The sequence below is a fragment of the Anabrus simplex genome, chromosome 4 (genome assembly GCF_040414725.1).
Source record: "Anabrus simplex isolate iqAnaSimp1 chromosome 4, ASM4041472v1, whole genome shotgun sequence".
Lineage (NCBI taxonomy): Eukaryota > Metazoa > Arthropoda > Insecta > Orthoptera > Tettigoniidae > Anabrus > Anabrus simplex.
Window position 1 is genome coordinate 369319463 of NC_090268.1, and position 21145 is coordinate 369340607.

A 21145-nucleotide genomic window follows, 5' to 3' on the forward strand; every position below is an offset into this window, starting at 1 on the left:
GAAAACAACAGATAGGGAATCTGCCTCCTGGGCGACTGACCTAAATGCAGATCAGTAGTGATTGATTGATTGACCCTTAAAATTAATCACTCTGTTTCAAATCATGAGTTTGCAAGGCGCGATTCTCCACTCTAGGTTTAAGACTTATAGCTGACACGCTTGGTGAAGGATACTACAAAAGGTCATCCAAGCGTGTCGTCTCAGTACTCACGAGTTTAAAACCCACGAGTATCAAAATTCACGAATACCAAGGAGAGGATTAGTAAGAGTAGGTTTCTTTAGCTGAGCAGTCTCTAAACTCACGAGCCGGGCCAGTTTTTCTCTCAGTGGATAAAGCCCACCCTACCTACCTAACGACTGTATATATTTAAAAATGTAATCGGAATTGTGCGAAAGGTCCATTGTTACCGCCACCCGGCATTGCGTGTCCGCTTGTAATTGGCATCTCTCTCATTAAGAGGTGGGCCTGTTGTGTAGCCTCGACACAAAGTATACGCGACAGGAAGTTGAGAAACATCATATACACACTGGTGGGCTGTTTCACTTAAAACGCTATTGTCACTTGCGGTTGAAATTTCACCCGCACACGCTGGTGATAGTCTTGTATGACAAAACAATACTGTTTCGCCCGACTTGTTTTCTTTCTGTTTATACCACCTATAACATTGTAATTTTGTACATTAAATTTGGGTTACGCTTCTGCGAAATAATGAATTCCATGTTGTGCACTGTTCGTCGACGCCAAGCAGAATAACTGATCAAAGATCAGTGTTATCATCATCATCATCATCATCATCTGTTTACCCTCCAGGTTCGGCTTTTCCCTCGGACTCGGCGAGGGATCCCACCTCTACCGCCTCAAGGGCAGTGTCCTGGAGCTTCAGACTCTCGGTCGGGGGATACAACTGGGGAGTGTGACCAGTACCTCGCCCAGGCGGCCTCACCTGCTATGCTGAACAGGGGACTTGTAGGGGGATGGGAACATTGGAAGGGATAGGCAAGAATGAGGGAAGGAAGCGGCCGTGGCCTTAGGTATATCCAGGCATTCTTATACTTGGAGAATTTTGTCTGTGATATATCCCATTGACAACACAGGGGATATCCCATTCTAAAAGTGGGTGGACAAACATTCGTTGAATGCCAGAGTTAGTCACAGCGCCCCTCATCCATCCTGCGGTCATTATAGGCACCTGCTGCCTGGAGTCTTATTAGAATGTTAATGTAGCTGCTAGTTTGTAGTCGTGAGTTTTGATTTTATTTTCTACTAATTTTACCCCTTGAGTTTTGGGACTCGTGCGTTTTGACAAGTAACCCACCCAAGACACTGTAGAGGAAGAGCTGCTGTTGAAGTATTTTCTCGCTGGTAAGAATAAAATAATATCTGCGTTTGTGGTGTAGTGGTTAGTGTGATTAGCTGCCAACCCTGGAGGCCCGGGTTCGATTCCAAATCTGCCGCGAAATTTGAAAAAGTGGTACGATGACTGGTCAGCTTCGGGACGTCAACTGAGTATGGGGTTCGATTCCCACCTCAGCCATCCTCGAAGTGGTTTTTTGTGGTTTCCCACTTTTCCTCCAGGCAAAATACCGGGATTGGTACCTCACTTAAAGCCACGGCCACTTCTTTCCCTCTTCCTTGTCTATAACTTCCAATATGCCCATCCCTCACAAGGCCACTGTTCAACAAAGCAGGTGAGGCCACCTGGGCGAGGCACTGGTCCTCCTCGCCAGTTGTAACCACCGATCCAAAGTCTCACGCTCCAAGACACTGCCCTTGAAGCAGTGGAAGTCGGATCCCTCGTTGAGTCCGAGGGGAAAACGAACCCTGAAGGGTAAACGGGTTAAGAGGAAGAAGAAGAAAGTAATAAGTTAACGTATGATATCACCTATATGTGCAGACGCATTTGATGTAACACGAACCATTAACGCCTGCACGTCTTATGACCTTCTTTAATTTTAATTACAGAAGATGGCAAGGTAAACCGCTTCTCGCGTGGCTGAGTATTAATTTATTATATCGGGTAAACACCAGACTTGTCACTAGATATCATTTACACGCGAAGATAGCACGACATGGAGTGTCGAACGGACTTTCATCTATCCTTCAAAATGCCGACTACTTGTACTGGATTTGAACCCACAGTCTTGCGATCCGGAAGCCGACACTCTACCCCTGATCCACTCTTTTTACTTCTTTCTTAAAAATTATTGATGATTTCCTTACTGTTCTCATTATTTCCTTGTATTTTCTATTTAAGGACGACACACACACTGCTAGTCCCCGAGCCAGTGGAAAAGGCCAATTAAAATTAAAACCCCTGAGCCGGCCGGAATCGAATCCGGGGCCCCTTGAACCAAAAACCATCTCGATAACCATTTATCCATGGAGGCGGACTAATCCAGTGATGGAACCACTGATACGAACGTGAACTACAGAAGAAACAGTCAAGAAAGGCTGTATCTGAATGCACATGCCATATGAGTACATCCTCAATACACACAGCTCTCCTAGCACAGTAGACACTGGAGTCGGACTGCTTGAGACTAGAGCAGTCTGCGTCCTCAACTTCACTGGTTAGCTCGCGGAGTGAACTTAGCGAACAAGTCACTTTGCTCCGCCCAACACCGAGAGTGAAAGTAAAGGTCAGTGGGCCATGTAACTATAACGTGGACTTTATATGGATCTATAACATCCAAACGCTCTCTAGGAGTGGTGGATGGAAGTGTCACATTTATAGAGAGTATCAGAACGACAATCTCGATTTCTTTTAAGTGTCTGGGGGCGTAGCTCAGATGGTAGAGCGCTCGCTTAGCATGTGAGAGGTACCGGGATCGATACCCGGCGCCTCCAGGTTATTTTTTCTCCCTCTACATCCAAAATAGATAATGTTTTTTGTTGAACGTCCTTGTTTAAATTAATACAGAGTAAAGGTGATTTCCGCCTTTGTGGTGTAGTAGTTAGCGTGATTAGCTGCCAAACCCCGGAGGTCCGGGTTTGATTCCCGGTTCTACCACGAAATTTAAAAAAAGATACAAAGGCTGGAACGGGATCCACTCAGCATCAGGAGGTCAACTGAGTAGTGGTGGGTTCGATTCCCACCTCAGCCATCCTCGATGTGGTTTTCCGTGGTTTTCCACTTCTCCTCCAGGCAAATACCGGGATGGTACCTAAATGAAGGTCACGACCGCTTCCTTCACTGTTCCTTGTTTGTACCTTCCAATCTTCCCATCCCCCCAACAATGCTCCTGTTCAGCATAGCAGATGAGGCCGCCTTTGCGAGGTAATGTTCCTCCTTCCCAGTTGTATCCCGATACAAAGTCTCACGCTCCAAGACACTGCCCTTGAGGCGATAGAGGTGGGATCCCTCGCTGAGTCGCAGGGAAAAATCAACCCTGGAGGGTAAACGGATTAAGAAAGAAGAAGTACGTGAAGGTGATTGTTTTGCAGACAAATGTTTGCATTGATCTGTAGTTCAGAAATGCTTATGCGGCTGATTTTCTTTTCTTGACAATTTGCATTACATCTCTCCGACACTGCGACGAGGTGTAGGAAAGTGCTAGAAGTGCGAAGAAAGCGGCCGTGGCCTTTATTAAGGTACAGTCTCAGCATTTTCCTCCTGCGAAAATGGGAAACTGCGGGAAACCATCTTCAGGGCTGAAGACAGTGGGGTTCGAACCTACCAAAACCCAAATTCATGCTGACAGCTACCTGACTCAATCCGCTACCACTTGCTCGGTTTTGTCCTCTTTCTTGATTTTCGGTCTCTGCAGTATTTCATCATCCTTTCACAGTGTTCTTTCCTTCCTTCATCCGCCCAGAAAGTTGCATGCATTCTATCTTTTCTCTGGAAACTATCGAGCTTTCTAATCCTAATGCAAAATTAAAGCCTGTCCAGGATTTCTGATTTTGTAATCCTCATTTCTGCTAAATCCCTGACGGGCTGAGTGGTTTGGCAGGTTCGATCCTGGCTCAGTCCGGTGGTATTTGAATGTGTTCAAATACGTCAGCCTCATGTCGGTATATTTACTGGCACGTAAAAGAACTCCTGTAGGACAAAATTCCGGCATTTCCGCGACTGAAATGCAAACAGCAATAAATTTATTTGCTAAATACCTTTTCACTTCGATGAAGCTAATTATTTATGATTGACATTTTTATCAAAAGTCATATATTTTGGTCAGTTTTTTTTGGGTTTATTCGCACCAAGTGACCATAGAAATAAATTATTCCTTTCCTCAGGGAAACTGGTAACTTTTCGGCTATTATTATTCCGGCCATAGAGTCTCCGTGGCTCAGGCGGCAGCACGCCGGCCTCTCACCGCTGGGTTGTTTCCAGTCATTCGACCGGATCAGGAATGAAGTGAATGAAGCCCCATCTAGCGGCGATGATAGGAATTGTGCCGGCTGCCGAAGCCTGTCGCACTCCTCTGGGGCAATGATTAATGAATGACAGATGAAAAGAAATGATACTGGTGAGTGTTGCTGGAATGAAATAATACAAGGAAAACTGGAGTACCCGGAGAAAAGCCTGTCCCGCCTCCGCTTTGTCCAGCACAAATCTCACATGAGTGACCGGGATTTGAACCAAGGAACCCAGCAGTGAGAGATCGGTGCACTGCCGCCAGAGCCGCGGAGGCTGTCACTAATATTAATAATAATACAAATTATTATTATTAAATATTATTTTATTATTTAATCCCTTTAAATCCTGCCTTGGCTTTTCCCTCGGACTCAGCGGGTGGGGGAAAAACTGGGGAGGAAAACCGGTACCTCGTACAGGAGGCCTCACCGCTATGTTGAACAGGGACCTTGTGCGGGATGGGAAGACTGGAAGGGATAGCGGCCGTGACCTTAAGTCAGGTACCATCCGGTCATTTGGCTGGAGGAAAAGTTGGCACGAATCGAACCCCCTCTATTCAGTTGACCTCCCAAGGCTTAGTGGACCCAGTTCCAGTCCACGTACCACTCTTCAAATTTCGTGACAGAGCCGGGAATCGAACCCAGGCCTCCGGTGGTGGCTGCTAATGGCACTAACTACTACAGCACTGAGGCGTTCTCTTATTTTAAGTACTCGGCGTACTTAGGACTAGACTTCCCTGCCCATCGTTTTTGCCAGTTACTTTTCATGCGCCGGCTTACCTGTTATCTTTCTTCGGCAGAAAAGTTCCTGTTTCTCCCTTTTTTGAGTGTTTACCCTTGCAATCACCTCTTTCTGGATATTGTCTATGTATGTAATCCCATCGTGTATAGTGTACTGTGTATTGTCAGGTTGTTTTAGTTCTGCGAGTATGTCAATGCATCTCGTGTATCCGTGGTTGTGACGGAGTTTCTTGAGTGTACATCATTATCTTATTGTTTAGTTTGGTTGAATCTGTGCGCTTTATACGTCCGTAGAACTTCAGGCACCGATATCTTATGATAACAGTGAGGAGCTTTGAATATTTCCATAGTGATACTGATCCTCCAGTCACAGTCATGGTTCTTCCTGGGCCCTAATAACTTCCGTACCGGGCGAGTTGGCCGTGCGGTTAGGGGCGCGCAGCTGTAAGCTTGCATCGAATCCCACTGTCGGCAGTCCTGAAGATGGTTTTCCGTGGTTTTCCAATTTCACACCAGGCAAATGCTGGGGCCGTACCTTAATTAAGGCCACGGCTGCTTCCTTCCACCTCCTAGGCCTTTCCTCTCCCATCGTCACCATGAGACCTCTCTGTCTGTGCGACGAAAAGCCACTAGAACTAATATCTTCTTCTTATTCTTTATCGGTTCACCCTCCAGGTTTGGTTTTCCCTCGGGCTCGGCGAGAGATCCCACCTCTACCGCCTCAAGGGCAGTGTCCTGGAGCTAAAGACCCTAGGTCGGAGGATACAACTGGGGAGGATGACCTGTACCTCGCGCAGGCGGCCTCACGTTCTATTCTGAACAGGGGCCTTCTGGGGGATGGGTAGATTGGAAGGTATAGACAAGGAAGAGGGAAGGAAGCGGCCCTTCCGTTTGATTCGGCGTTTTCTAAAGCTCTAGTGTACTGAGTAGGCCTTTCTGATCTAGTATTGGCGTCTCTGGAGCGTAATATTGGTCTGCTAAATGCAGTATAGTGGAGAATTTTGCTGATAATTCTCTTATAACAGATCTTAGTGGTCCCCTATGTGCTGTCTCCAAATATTTTTAAAAAAACTACAACTTGATAATGCAATTTTACCTAACGACTAATACAAACGAGAAGTGCAAATCGTCTAGTAGACCTAAGGGCTGCCTAACAGGGGAGGTAAGTGTGTGCTCCGTTCACCCTATGAAGAAATCGAAAATTTAGAAAATATATTTGCACTAATTCTTTTCCGCTCCTTCAGAAGGCAACAACTGACGATCACCTACCAACGCAATGCGAATGTTTTCCACTGCCTATCTTCACATATATTATGAGGACAAAAAGGTGTTTCAATTCTGATACGCAATTAGTCTTATAAACGGTTCAGTTTTTAAAATGTTCTTATTTATATCTTTTAATAAGGTGGAAATAGTGTCTTTAAAAGTCTGGAGGCGCCGGGTATCGATCCCGGTACCTCTCACATGCTAAGCGAGCGCTCTACCATCTGAGCTACGCCCCCAGTTAGTATTGTAACTTGTTCTGCGAGTATAAACAGTTCAGTTGGCCACGCCCAAACATTGGCTACATTTGACTTCACCACGTGTTCTTGCGTTGCGGCAATCTGCAGTATAGTACACTTCCTAGATCGCACGGCCGTTTACAAAACTATGGGAAGCTCCCTAAGAAATGTTGTTGTTGTTGTTGTTGTTGTTGATGATGATGATGATGATGATGATATTCCTCTTATTATCATTATTATGGCAAGAAAAACGTCCCGTTGCGTGCAAAAGTACAATGGGCTTTAGAAGACGAGAACTGGCAGTTTCCTTAACAAGAATGAAAATGCTTTAGTGTTTCTAGGTTTGCCTAATAGAGAAATATATGTATGGAATCGCCCTTCGAGCTTTACCATTTTATTTTCCCAATCCTTAAGTGGTCTGTACTCCCAACAAATAGAGTGAACGCCTTTAGCAGGGTTCTTCATATCAGCCATAACTTTCTTTCTTTCTTAATGTGTTTACCCTCTGCGGTTGGTTTTTCCCTCGGACTCAGTGAGGAATTATACCCCTACCACCTCAAGGACAGTGTCGTGAAACGTGAGATTTTGGGTCGAGGATACAAGTGGGAAGCATGACCAGTACCTCGCCCAGGCCGTGGCCTTATGTTAGGTACCATCCCGGCATTTGCCTGGAGGAGAAGTGGGAACCACGGAAAACCACTTCCAAGATGGCTGAGGTGGGAATCGAATCTACCTCTATTCATTTGGCTCCTCGAGGCTGAGTGAACCCCGTTCCAGCCCTCGTACCACTTTTAAAATTTCGTGGCAGAGCCGGGAGTCGAACCCGTGCCTCTGGGGATGGCAGCTATTCACGGTAACCACTACACCACAGAGGCGGACCAAAAGATACATGTGGTAAAATTAACGGAATTTACATTTTAACCCAAGCCGTATCTACTTTTCTTGGTCGGAGATTCGAATAGAAAGGCCCCAACCCCATATCTCTATTAATTGAGTGGTGTTACTTCATTTTTCAATTTTTGGAATTCAATGAGCTTTCAGAAGAGCTCTAAAATAAGGTATGAAACCTTGGCATTTAATATGCATTCAACAGTTTATCATTATTATCATTATTGTAGTAACAGTTATTGTCGTTGCTTCAAGAAGGGAGCATCCTGAACATGTCACTCAGGATCATCGTGCGGTTAGCTGATAAGTGTTTATTTGGTGTCCCCAGACGTGTGTATCATTAATATTGATTGTTGGATTTGAAGGATTCGGCCGTGACTTATTCAAGCAGATATACTGAAACATTGGAAAAAAAAATCAGAGGGTGATTCCTGGGATAAAAATGTCCCTATGAAGATTTGTTTTGTAATAATAATTTTATTAAACACAATGTGTACATTAGTTTGGGTTTTGCTTTCACCAGTCTTTCACTAGTGTTAAAAGATTGAGTTGTGTTTTCACATTTCGCCAGATGATACTTGGAACATGGTTGGTTCATAGTTTGCAGACGCAGTCCTCCTTGGGTTCGTGGTATGGTTCATTCCTGCATATTTTCCCGTGGCAACAGTGGGCTGCGAATCTTGTGTAGAGATGGCGGAACTCGAAGTTCGGTCTCATGAAGGTGTCTGTTTCCAGCGCTTCCGGGTCCATTATTTCTTTCAGGATATCGCTGGCTTCGTTATGTCTCTCCTCGATGATGGTTTTGTATGCTTGCGTTTTGTGGTAGCCCGAAGCAACTTCTTACCTGTTCGATAAAATAAGATTCCTGTGCTGTTATATGCGCATAACTGTTCCTTGTGAATTTAGAAACTGAGAGAGCTCTTTTTAGGAATCTTGCTTTTACGTTCTCTAGTATCCTAAGGTTGTTGGATTCTATACGTGGCGGTCGGCATATATTTTAGATTGAACAGCGCTACAGCGGTTGGCAGGAAAAGGTTTTGGAGTTTAGGAATGTCATGTGTTGCCTTCGTTGCGGCCATTGCTCTTTCTTATGTATGCAACGAGAAGGTGTTTCCGATTGTTAGCATCGTGACCCCCAGTTATTTGAAGCTGGGTACGAATTCTAGGGTTTCTCCTTCCAAACGTGGCGTTTTTGATGACGAAAATGGTGACGGACGACAAGAACATCAGTATGGTAGTGACTATGCAAAACGCGTCTACCTCACTACCAACACATTGTAGGACATACGTTACATGGACACATTTTCTTGTTTTCAACCCGAGAATCACTCCCTCACATATGTTTAAGTACACCTTATATATTATACTAAGTACCATACAACTGAACAAGGGATAGAGGGTGCGAAACCCACTATCATCAGCCGTGACGATGGTATTCTATGGTTTCCCCTGTTCATTCCGGGCATATACTGGTGCAGTACCTTAACTGATACCACAACCGTTGTCTTCCTGAATCAATGCTTTTAAATAATTCAACGTCGCTGAAGGCCTATCAGCGTTAAGGCGGTGATAAACAGAATATAAAGAAAACATTGTTTTATCGTGGCATTTGTTTGCAGTAACAGAAGGTAAATTACGGTAAACTTCTTCTTTGATGTCCGAGAGTGAACTGAACCCCACAACTGGCCGAATACTTTCCACCAAACCAGTCGTCGCAACTGGCATATGTTCTGTCTATTGCAGCAGATGTAATCGTCGTCAGTAGATGTATTACGAGTAAGTTATGTATTTACTTGAAAATGAAAGCCTACAACCTGTTTTGCAGTCAGTGACCGGGTCAGGGATGGAATGAGTGGAGTGAAGCCCCGTCTTGCGGCCAGGGTAGGAATTATGCCGGCTGCCGAAGCCTGTCGCACTCATCTGTGGCAATTATTAATGACTGACAGATGAAATTAAATGATAGTAGAGAGTGTTGCTGGAATTAAAGATGAGTAGGAAAACCGCAGTACCCGGAGAAAAATCTGCCCGTCTCCGCTTTGTCCAACATAAATCTCACATGGAGTGACCGGTATTTGAACCACGGAACACATGGGTGAGGGGCCGACGCGCTGCCGTCTGAGCCACGGTGGCTGTGTTTATTTATTATTTAATCCATTTACTCTCTGGGGTTGTTTTTCCCCCGGAATCGGCGAGGGATCCCATCTCTACCGCCTCAAGGACCTGAGACATTGGTCGGGGATACAATTGGGAGGAGGGCTAGGACCTTGCCCATGTGGCCTCACCTGCTATGCTGAACGGGGCTTTGTGGAGGATTTGAATATTGGAAGGGAAAGGGAAGGAAGAGGAAAGGAAGCGGCCGTGGCGTTAAGTTAGGTACCATTCCGGTAAGTGGGAAAACGCGAAAAAAAACTTCGAGAATGGCCGAGGTGGGAATCGAACCCCATCTACTCTGTTGGCCTTCCGAGGCTGAGAGGACTCCGTTCCAGTCCTCGTATCACTTTTCAAATTTCGCGGCAGAGCCGGGAATCGAACCCGGCCCTCCGGGGGTAGCAACTAATCACACTGGATACAATTAAGTTAGTTAAATAATTACTTTTAATTAAATTATTTTAAAGATCAATTTATTTCGATAAACATTATGAAATATTTAAATAAGAAGTGACACTGAGTTGATTTCAGTATAACCTTCTTCCTCGTTCTAATACCAATTCATTGGGAGTCAGCAACTTGGTCCAGTTTTATGGTCGGATCCCCTTCTAGAGTTTAACCCACATGAAGGGAAATACTGTTGTATGTTCCTTCGATGGTCAGTCGAGTAGTGTGCTGTGTGTATCTGAAGAGAAGTATATGGGACGAGCAAAAACACCCAATCCTCAAACCAAATGAATATACTATAGCAGTTAAAATCCTCAGCACTGACAGGAATCGAACCCGGGCGCATCTGAACCGAAGTCCACTATGCTGAACCTTCACCTGAGGAGATAGGGAGGTAATCTCGGAACAATAATCCCATTGTCTTTCAAAATCCTGTCTACCATGTACACAGGTTTTCTTTTACAAATTCCACCAACTCACTCTTCACCATGTTGTCAGTCACAGCAATTTTCTTGTCCTTCACCAACGACATAACATGTCTTTGTGAGCAGCGCATGTGGGAGGTTTCTTTTCCTGAAAGGTGTGTTACGGCACATTGTCAAGGACTACAATGCCGCCTGGCGGAAGGTTTGAGATGAGTCGCTTTTCACCCATTTAGTATATTTCTGTTGATCATATCGTCATGGCAATCCCGTGATTCTGACTTTGAATCGTATATCAATTCTGCATCTTGAATGCTCGCCGTTTCACCACCAGCATTCTTTGTCCTGTAGTTGGGTTCACCATAGCCCCTGGAACGTCTTAGTGCTTGCTGCCAGCACTTGGTTAGTGGCTATGGACCTATGTCTTATGACAAGACATAGGATTTATACACTGTATAAATCACCAATATAAGCATGTAATTATGCTGTTAAAAGTAGCCAAATATGGACTTAGGCCTAAGTATGTACTAATATATTAATTTCGTGTGGCTATTTCTAGCCAAGCGCAGCCATTGTAAGGCAGATCCTCCGATGAGGGTGGGCGCCATCTGCCATGTGTAGGTGACTGCATGTTATTATGGTGGAGGATAGTGTTATGTGTGTTGTGATTTGCAGGGATGTTGGGGACAGCACAAACGCTCAACCCCCGACCCATATGAATTAATCAATGAAGGTTAAATTCTCCAACCCGGCCGGGAATTGAACCCGGGACCCTCTGAACCGAAGGCCAGTACACTGACCATTCAGCCAACGAGTCGGACAGTATGCACTTATTTTCATGCTATTAAAATCTTTTATGGAATCTTTCTTTCTTTCTTATTTTATTTCTTAATCCGTTTACCCTCCAGGGTTGGTTTTCCCTCGGACTCAGCGAGGGATCCCACCTCTATCGCCTCAAGGGAAGTGTTCCTGGAGCGTGAGACTTTGGATCGGGGGATACAACCTCACCCAGGCGGCATCACCTGCTATACTAAACGGGAGACTTGTGGGGGGGGAGGGGGGAGAGGAAAGAACAGGCAAGGAAGAGGGAAGGAAGCGGCCGTGGCTTTAAGTTACGTACCATCCCGGTATTTCTGGAGGAGAACTGGGAAACCACGGAAAACCACGTCCAGGATGGCTGAGGTAGGAATCGAACCCACCTCTACTCAGTTGACCTCCCAAGGATGAGTGGACCCCGTTCCAGCCCTCGTAACACTTTTCAAATTTTGTGACAAAGCCGGGAATCGAACCCGGGTCTCTAGGGATGGCAGCTAATCACACAAACCACTACTCCACAGAGGCGAACTTTAGTGAAATACAGACGTAATATTCCTTTACTAGACTCACGCGATTCATCCACACCAATCAATAAAATCATGATCCTGAATAAACAACTGAATATAAAACAAATTATCACACACTACTTGCAGCTGCAGCCGTTCCATCCGGGTCATAGTACGCAAGACGTATCAATGTATCTCAATCTATTAGTGTTCACTGTTAAAACATATGCACACGTCTCCTAAATAAGACACAGTGCGTTGATCAATGCGCATGATGAATCGCAATTACTAAGGTTGTAAGAAAACTGTGTAGAAAACAAACGTGAAGAAGCGCGCTTAAATGCACACTCCCCTTTCATTTTACACTCCAGGTCCTAACTTTGTCGTCGATGATTTGCTTTGCGGAAGTCTTCTCCCAGTTTTCTGGTATAAATCTGTGCTGTTTGTTAAACGGAGCTTCAGTGCGGAGAACAATTAATTTTTCTTCATCTACGGATGTGACAGGACAGTACTTGAATTGCGGAGGAAATGCAGGTATTAAACATCCACATTATCAGTATCAGCCAAATATTTGTGTATAGCTACCATGATGTCGTATCTCGGATTTCGTTTGAGGACATCACGATAATTAGCTTGTAGACGTAGTCCGAGACCTCCTGGGATACCTTCCAGTTACCTTCACTTTTCCATAATCTACAGCGAATCACTAAGACGCAATCCACGTGTTTCTATCTTCTTGATTTTTCCTTGAAATCTTACCACATCTGTAATGTTCATTTAGAACAAAGATACTCATTTCGAAAAAAGAGTTCACGGCATTAATTACTTTACACTTTCTTGAAGACTGCTTGTAAAACATGTTAAAATATGCATCATAATAGTCGAAAACTTGAACAATAAATTGTAAATTTGAAATGTATCTTAAATATATGCAAATATGCATATATATATCCACTATTAAACTTCATAATTCATAATTACCGAGCTCGATAGCTGCAGTCGCTTAAGTGCGGCCAGTATCCAGTATTCGGGAGATAGTAGGTTCGAACTTCACTGTCGGCAGCCATGAAAATGGTTTTCCGTGGTTTCCCATTTTCACACCAGGCAAATGCTGGGGTTGTACCTTAATTAAGGCCACGGCCGCTTCCTTCCCACTCCTAGTCCTTCCCTGTCCCATCGTCGCCATAAGACCTATCTGTGTCGGTGCGACTTAAAAAAATAACTGGCAAAACTTCATAATTCGTCCAATTTCACCTTCAAACGCTGTCACTTTTGGAGGTCTACATATTGGCAAATAAAATATGCATACATATCCGATGTCTATTCACCGTAATCATCGTTTAACTGTATTCAGGGTCGACGCCCAGGTGACAGATTCGTGTTACATCATTAATTCCGGAATTTCGGCGTTACATTTTACCTGCCACATGGCAAAGTAACCCGCATCTCTCTTGGGTGACATATGTCCGAGTTTTAATTCATTTTGTAGGGTAAACAACAATATTGTAGTCCGCCTGTGTGGGGTAGTGGTTAATAAGATTACCTGCCACCCCTGGATCCCCGGGTTCGATTCCCGGCTCTGCCACGAAATTTGAAACGTGGTACGAGGACTAGAACGTGGTACACTCCATGTCGAGAGGTCAAATAAGTAGAGGGGTTTGATTCCCACCTCAGCCAGTGGTTTTCCGTGGTTTCCCACTTCTCCTTCAGGCAAATGCCGGGATGGTACCTAACTTAAGGCCACGGCCGCTTCCTTCCCTCTTCCCTGTCGATCCCTTCCAGTCTTCTCATACCCTCGCAAGGCCCCTGTTCAGCATAGCAGGCGAGGCCGCCTGGGAGAGGTACTAGTCATTCTCCCCAGTTGTATCCCCGACCCAAAGTATGAAGCTCCAGGACACTGCCCTTGAGGCGGTAGAGGTGGGATCTCTCGCTGAGTCCGAGGGAAACCCGACCCTGGAGGGTAAGCAGATTAAGAAGAAGAAGACGTATGGCGTATCAGTAGAGTTTCTCACGACTTTGGTGTGTTCGAAAACTGTAAAAGTAGTCCGAATCACTTTAACGGGTATAACTCATGATCTGCGATAGAGGGCCCACATTCAACAACTCATGCTCGAAGACGATCACTCGAAAAGACATTTTACATCCTATGATCTCCCCACGAGATTATATTGAGCCAATCAATCTTTATGTTCGAGTGATCATGGTAAGTCCGGTATCTAACAGCGAAGCACAGTCCGACTCATTGGCTGAACGGTCAGCGTACTGGCTTTCGGTTCAGAGGGTCCCGGGTTCGATTCCCGGCCGGGTCGGGGATTTTAACCTTAATTGGTTAATTCCAATGGATCGAGCTCGATAGCTGCAGTCGCTTAAGTGTGGCCAGTATCCAGCATTCGGGAGATAGTAGATTCGAACCCCACTGTCGGCAGCCCTGAAAATGGTTTTCCGTGGTTTCCCATTTTCACACCGGGCAAATGCTGGGGCTGTACCTTAATTAAGGCCACGGTCGCTTCCTTCCCACTCCTATCCCTTCCCTGTCCCATCGTCGCCATAAGACCTATCTGGTCGGTGCGACGTAAAGCAACTATAAAAAAAATTTCCAATGGCACGGGGGCTGGGGTGTATGTGTTGTCTTCATCAACATTTCATCCTCATCACGACGCGCAGGTCGTCTACGGGCGTCCAATAGAACCCGTCGTGGGATATCACGGCACTGAAAGCCATACGACATTTCATTTTACCGAAGCACAGGCTGGCCCTCAGTAAGCGCAGGGGGACCAGAAGTTTACTAACTCGGTCAGTGTCACGTAATCTGGGCGTGGTCTACAAAATCAAAGGAAGTTATAACAGTTTATAACACAACAGTTGAAGTAAGTGCGTTATCTGGGGGCGTAGCTCAGATGGTAGAGCGCTCGCTTAGCATGTGAGAGGTACCGGGATCGATACCCGGCGCCTCCAGTAATTTTTACTACAGTTTTGACAGACATTCCTTTCCATTGATGGACATTGTTACAAGTTGTTAATCTCACTTCAGAGACTTATCATAAATAATTAATTAATTATACTGGTTTTACGTCACACTAACTAGTTTTACGGTTTTCGGAGATGACGAGGTTCCGGAATTTTGTCTCGCAGGACTGGAATCTACCAACATGAGTCTGGCGTATTTGAGCACATTCAAAACCACGGAAGTGAGCCAGGTTCGAACCGGCCAACCTGGAGTCAGAAGACCATCTCTCTATCGTCGGAACTATTCAGCCCAGCTATAATACTGATGTATTGATATGGAACAATCTCTTCCAATATTGTTCTGTTATTACAGATCCGTCGGATTTCCAAAATATTATTTTAAGCTGTTCTTTAATATTGCAGGAAAACAACTTATATTTCTGGATGTATAAAAAGGCCAATTAACTGCGTCTAACAGTTGAGCAGCCTGTTTCGTGAAGTAGGGGTAGCGTATCTAACTCTTAATAGAGGGGTCTGATTCTAGTTTAGGCATTTTAATTCAGTATTGAGGACTGGTGTGGGGTTCTTTCAGCCTCGTAGAACATACGGGTGAGCTGTGACACGACAGGCACTGGACCCAGCACGAAAAACAAACGAGGACAAACTACGTGGTGCTTCAACATTTCTAGATCATTTGTCTCAGCAACTGGTTAAGTGTTACTCTAGAACCCTACAGCGCCTTACCCATGTCATTGCTCAGCCGGAAATAACCGAACTCTAAGGCGCAACACACCCGAAGGGCCATGGCCTACCAAACGACCTCTGCTCAGCTCAGTCGTGCGGTCTTGGCTTTCTAGACCGGGGCCACCATCTCACAGCTCCTCAATTGTAATCACGCAGGCTGAATAGACCTCGAATCAGACCTCATATCCAGGTAAAAATCCCTGTCCTGGCCGGGAATCGAACCCGGGGCCTCCGGGTAAGAGGCAGGCACGCTACCTCTGCACCTCGGTGCCGACTCTCAGCGGGTGATAACCTACTTATAATATCGACAGGTGTCTGTGCAGCAGTACTTCTTTAGCTAGAAAATCTTGTACAAGACGTAATTTGTGACCAAAAACTCCAACATTTGAGTTACTGTAATTACAAGCTAGATACATCCTTTTCTTAAGTTTCAGACTGAGGTCTATAATATACGTTTGGTAAATTACTTTTTTTTTATTTGCCTGGTGTGAAAATGGGAAACCACGGAAAACCATTTTCAGGGCTGCCGACAGTGGGGTTCGAACCTACTATCTCCTGAATACCGGATACTGGCCGCACTTAAGCGACTGCAGCTATCGAGCTCGGTAAATTACTTTTAGAACAACAGATTATATACAAGGGCCTCCGAGGCTCAGGTGGCAGCGCGATAGCCTCTCACCTCTGGGTTTCGTGGTTCAAATCCTGATCACTCCATGTACGATTTGTGCTGGGCAAAGCCGAGGTGGGACAGGTTTTTCTCTTGGTACTCCTGTTTTCCCTGTCAGTTTCATTTCAGCACCACTCTCCAATATCATTTAATTTCATCTGTTAGTCAAGGTTATCATTAATTATTGCCCCAGAGGAGTGCGACAAGCCTCGGCAGCCGGCACAATTCATATCCTGGCCTCCAGTTGGGGGCTTCATTCATTCCATTCCTGACCCGGTCATTGACCGGAAAACAGGTTGTAGGTTTTCAACCTATCTTCTCTATAAAGACTCTCCTGATAAGAATGAATTGTTACGTTTGTTAAAAGTTCATGTTTAAAACTATTTAATATATTTCACGTATTAGTAACCAGTCACAGTTGAGCCACCGTGGCTCAGGAGGCAGCACGCCGAACTTCGCCGCTGGGTTCCGTGGTTCAAATCACGGACACTCCATGTGAGATTTGTCCTGGACAAAGCGGAGGCGGGACAGGTTTTTATCCGGGTACTCCGGTTTTCCCTGTCATATTTCATTAGCAACACTCTCCAATGTCATTTCATTTCATCTATCATCCATTAATCATTGCCCCAGAGTAGTGCGACAGGCTTCGGAAGCCGGCATAGTTCCTATCCTCGCCGCTAGATGGAGGGCTAGATGACTGGAAACAGGCTGTGAATTTTCATTCAGTATCCAGTCACACTATATACTATAACATCGGCATAAATGATATAATGTAAGAAGTTTAATCTCCGTTTTGTTTGTTCGGTTTATACCCGTCTGATTACCACCACATGCCCACGTTAAAAGTTGACGGCTGTTTCAGCGAATGGAGCTTGCTTCACTTTCTGGATACTTCTGTTTTTCTGTGTTTCAATTCGTTTGAAATCTTCAAAAGCTTTCCTTTGCTTGAAACATCGTCTTTACAGTATTTCTTCAAACACCGATTGGAATTGTTGCACTTTTTTTTTTTGCTAGGGGCTTTACGTCGCACCGACACAGATAGGTCTTATGGCGACGATGAGATAGGAAAGGCCTAGGAGTTGGAAGGAAGCGGCCGTGGCCTTAATTAAGGTACAGCCCCAGCATTTGCCTGGTGTGAAAATGGGAAACCACGGAAAACCATTTTCAGGGCTGCCGATAGTGGGATTCGAACCTACTATCTCCCGGATGCAAGCTCACAGCCGCGCGCCTCTACGCGCACGGCCAACTCGCCCGGTGAATTGTTGCACTTGTCGCTGTTAATGTGATTATGTGTTGGATCATAGGTCGCGTACTTCTCTTCGACAAAACTACGAAACGAAACTGAAAAAATTAAGTACGAGAGATAGGGATATTGGACTCTTATTATTAAGAAAAAACTTTGCCTCTCTTATCGATCTAATTTAATTCTAGGATGACCCAATTAGCACAGACACACAATTATATTCAACTATGAATGACCGAACTCCACTCATTTGTAAATGTACAAGTCTCTCACAGCAGGTCTTCATCTGGGCAGTATTTACCTGGAACGGGATATAATCCTTATTGGTAGGCGCCTCTTTCACTTCGCTACGCACGCTCAGTCCGTTCACACTCAACAGCTGCGCGCCGACAGGCTCGAACGCAGGCCTGATGACCATCACAACACACAACGATCATTCCCTGGTTCGACTCCAGACGAATCCGGTACCTCACAACACAGTCAGATCACGTTGCCGCTCCACACAGTGAGCTACATAGCATTGACAAGTAACCAGCGGTCACTTAGGAGCAAAAACTCAACAGTGGTCCTCACAACGACAACAAATCTCCGATGACAGCCAACACTTAAGCTGTAAAACTCTCTACATTCACCGCACCAACCTTTAAAACAGCCAGGACTACTGCCGTTCAGACCCAACTACTCCCACCACTGACTGACTGTTCGCGGCTATCCTCCTTTTTATATTCTGGTGATGGAGTACTAGAATCTTTGGGGCTCGGCTAGAGACGGAACATTCTCCTTTCATGTTCGAGAAGGCGCACAGCGAAACCAGACGGAAGCACAATAGGAGAGGACGCGGTATACCCTCTAAGCTTCAGGCCGGCTGAGAGGTCTCCAGCCTGACTTACTTATCCCTTCCAGGAAATACCGAAGGGGGCTACGACTAGGCTGGACGTAACAGTACGTTATCCCATTAATAAATACATTTTGAATCAACAATTATGTTGGTAGTACCGATTTATTTCCATTCTTGTCCAGAACTTCAAGCCTGTGAATGAAGTGACCGTTGAATTATTTGAACTCTAATTGAGGAATGTTAATCGTAAAATGATCACACCTTTCTTTAAGGTCTTTTCATCTCAGTGTATTAAAAAACCTGCAAGTCATATTTATTATATATACAGTCTGTAATTTCATAATACCATACTGCTTCTCATAGTTTATATTACATTATTATTTGTAATCAAAACTAAAGTCCTGTTGCTGTCGGAGTTACTCTAAGATTTATCCCCTGTTAAGATATGATGCATGACAGCATTTAAAAAGCGTAGTTGGTGTTAATTTTCTCTGGTATTAGTTCCTTTAAGAAACCTAGTTTAAATTACTTACACGTTAATGAGTTAATGATAGAACAAATCACACCATGGATTAGAAAGAGACAGCTGTTACTCTACGGACACACCTTGAGGATGACAGATGACTGATCAGCAAAAAAGAATAGGGAGTTTTATTAAAAAATACAACAGAGCCGAGGTGATCCAGGAATGTGAATGACGGAGACAAATTTAAACTATTGGTGTAAAGAAACCAAGATTTTAAGATGACATCAAACGCCAGAAGACGGAGGGGACCACTGCCCGAAGAGCCCAGAAAGGCGCCTGTTCATGAGCTCGGAAAATACTGGCAGGAAGTCAAAGCCGGAATAAGAACAAGACATAAACACTAAAGTGAAATTGGCTCTTGCCATGCAGTCTACAAAGGCTCAAATCGATACACAAAAAGAAAATAAGAATTACCGTGGAGTGTCAAAGGAAGGAAAATGAAAAATGAGTTCTGACACTATGAGATGACGGAGAGGCTCTATAATGCCCTATGCACTTGCTCTGTATAAATCACGACATCTAAAGAATAGTCTATCCTCAATCATCCCAGACTTGAATGGCTGAAAATAATAATAATAATAATAATAATAATAATAATAATAATAATAATAATAATAATAATAATAATAATAATAATAATAAATTCAAGGTTGGTATGTCCGGCTCCGTGGCTAAATGATTAGCGTGCTAGCCTTTGGTCCAGGAGTCCCGGGTTCGATTCCGTCCGGGTCGGTGAATTTAACCTTAAATGGTTCATTCCCTTCTCTAGGGGAATGGGTGTTTGTGTTATCCCAAACATCCCTGCAACTCACACACCACACATATCACTATCCTCCACCACAATAACACGCAGTTACCTACACACGGCAGATGTCGCCCACTCTCATGGGAGGGTCTGCCTTACAAGGGCTGCACCCGGCTAGAAATAGCCACACGAAATGAAATTATATACTGTTGGTTTTACGACTCAGCGAGGTTCCCACCTCAACCGCTTAATGGCATTGCCCTGGAGCGTGATATTTTGGTTCGGGAATACAACTGGTGATTAGGACCAGTACCTCACCCAGGCGGCTTCACGTTCTGTGCTGATCAGGGGCCTTGTGGGGAGATGGGAAGATCAGAAGGAATAGACAAGGAAGAGAGAAGGAGGCACCTATGTCCTTCAGTTTGGTACAATCCCAGCATTTGGCTGGACGAGAAGTGAGAAACCACGGAAAACCACTTCGAGGATGGCTGAGGAGGGAATCGATCACCCCTCTTCTCAGTTGACCTCCCGAGGCTAAGCGGACCCCGTTCCAGTCCTCGTACCACATTTCAAATTTTACTGGAGGGCCGGAAATTGATTCTGGGCCTGCGGCGATGACAGGTAATCTCACTAACCACTACACCACGGAGGTGGACGATGATAATAATAATAATAATAATAGTAATAATAAATGAGGAGTGTAGCGTAATGTTAAACTGAAATATTACAAAACATTTATTCTGCTGGAAGCTCTATATGCATCAAAAACCTTAACTTTAGGAGGTCATTCTAAAATAGCGGATATTGAAAACCAAGAACGTAAAATTCATACAAAAATTTTCGGCCCCATACAAGAAAATGGAATTTCAATTAAAAGGCGAATTGCAGACCTATATAGTTACATAGATAGTTTCATCAGTAATGTACGGAGGAGACGTTTGGAATTTTTGACACATTTTTAGGATGTATAATAATAGACACAGTGGCCTCCGTGGCTCATACGGCAGCGCGTCGGCCTCTCACCGCTGGATACCGTGGTTCAAATCCAGGTCACTCCATGTGAGATTTGTGCTGGACAAAGCGGAGGCGGGACAGGTTTTTCTCCGGGTACTCAGGTTTTCCCTGTCATCTTTCATTCCAGCAACACTCTCCATTCTCATTTCATAGTATTTATCAGTCATTAATAAATCACTTTGGGGGTGGCGACCCCATCGTACCAACAGCCTATATCTGCTTCATTCATCACATCCCTGACCCGGTCAATGACTGGAAAAAAGGTTGTAGGTTTTCTTTTTCCAATAATAGACACACACACACACACACACACACACACACACACACACACACACAAAGTTATTCAATGTAATTAATCCTCAAAACAGGAGAATAATTTGGCTGGAGGAAACAAGAGGGGACCTAAATGAATTGAACGTCAGGGAAGACATCATAAAGACTCGTAAAGTCTTCAGGACCTCAGTAAATAAACAGTATTCGGGAGATGGTAGGATCGAACCCCATTGTCGGCAGCCCTGAAAATGGTTTTCCGTGGTTTCCCATTTTCACACCAGGCACATGTTGGGGCTGTACCTTAATTAAGGCCACGGCCGCT

The 21145-nt window shown here is 44.7% G+C and overlaps 3 non-coding genes across 3 annotated transcripts; 2 read left to right on the plus strand and 1 right to left on the minus strand.

Annotated features, from left to right (window-relative positions):
- Positions 1–2775: 2775 nt before the first annotated feature.
- TRNAA-AGC (transfer RNA alanine (anticodon AGC)) lies at positions 2776–2848 on the plus strand. Its single transcript has one exon. It is a non-coding gene; the product is annotated as a tRNA-Ala (tRNA).
- Positions 2849–6527: 3679 nt separating this feature from the next.
- TRNAA-AGC (transfer RNA alanine (anticodon AGC)) lies at positions 6528–6600 on the minus strand. The gene has a single exon. It is a non-coding gene; the product is annotated as a tRNA-Ala (tRNA).
- Positions 6601–14709: 8109 nt separating this feature from the next.
- Positions 14710–14782, plus strand: TRNAA-AGC (transfer RNA alanine (anticodon AGC)). The gene has a single exon. It is a non-coding gene; the product is annotated as a tRNA-Ala (tRNA).
- Positions 14783–21145: the final 6363 nt, after the last annotated feature.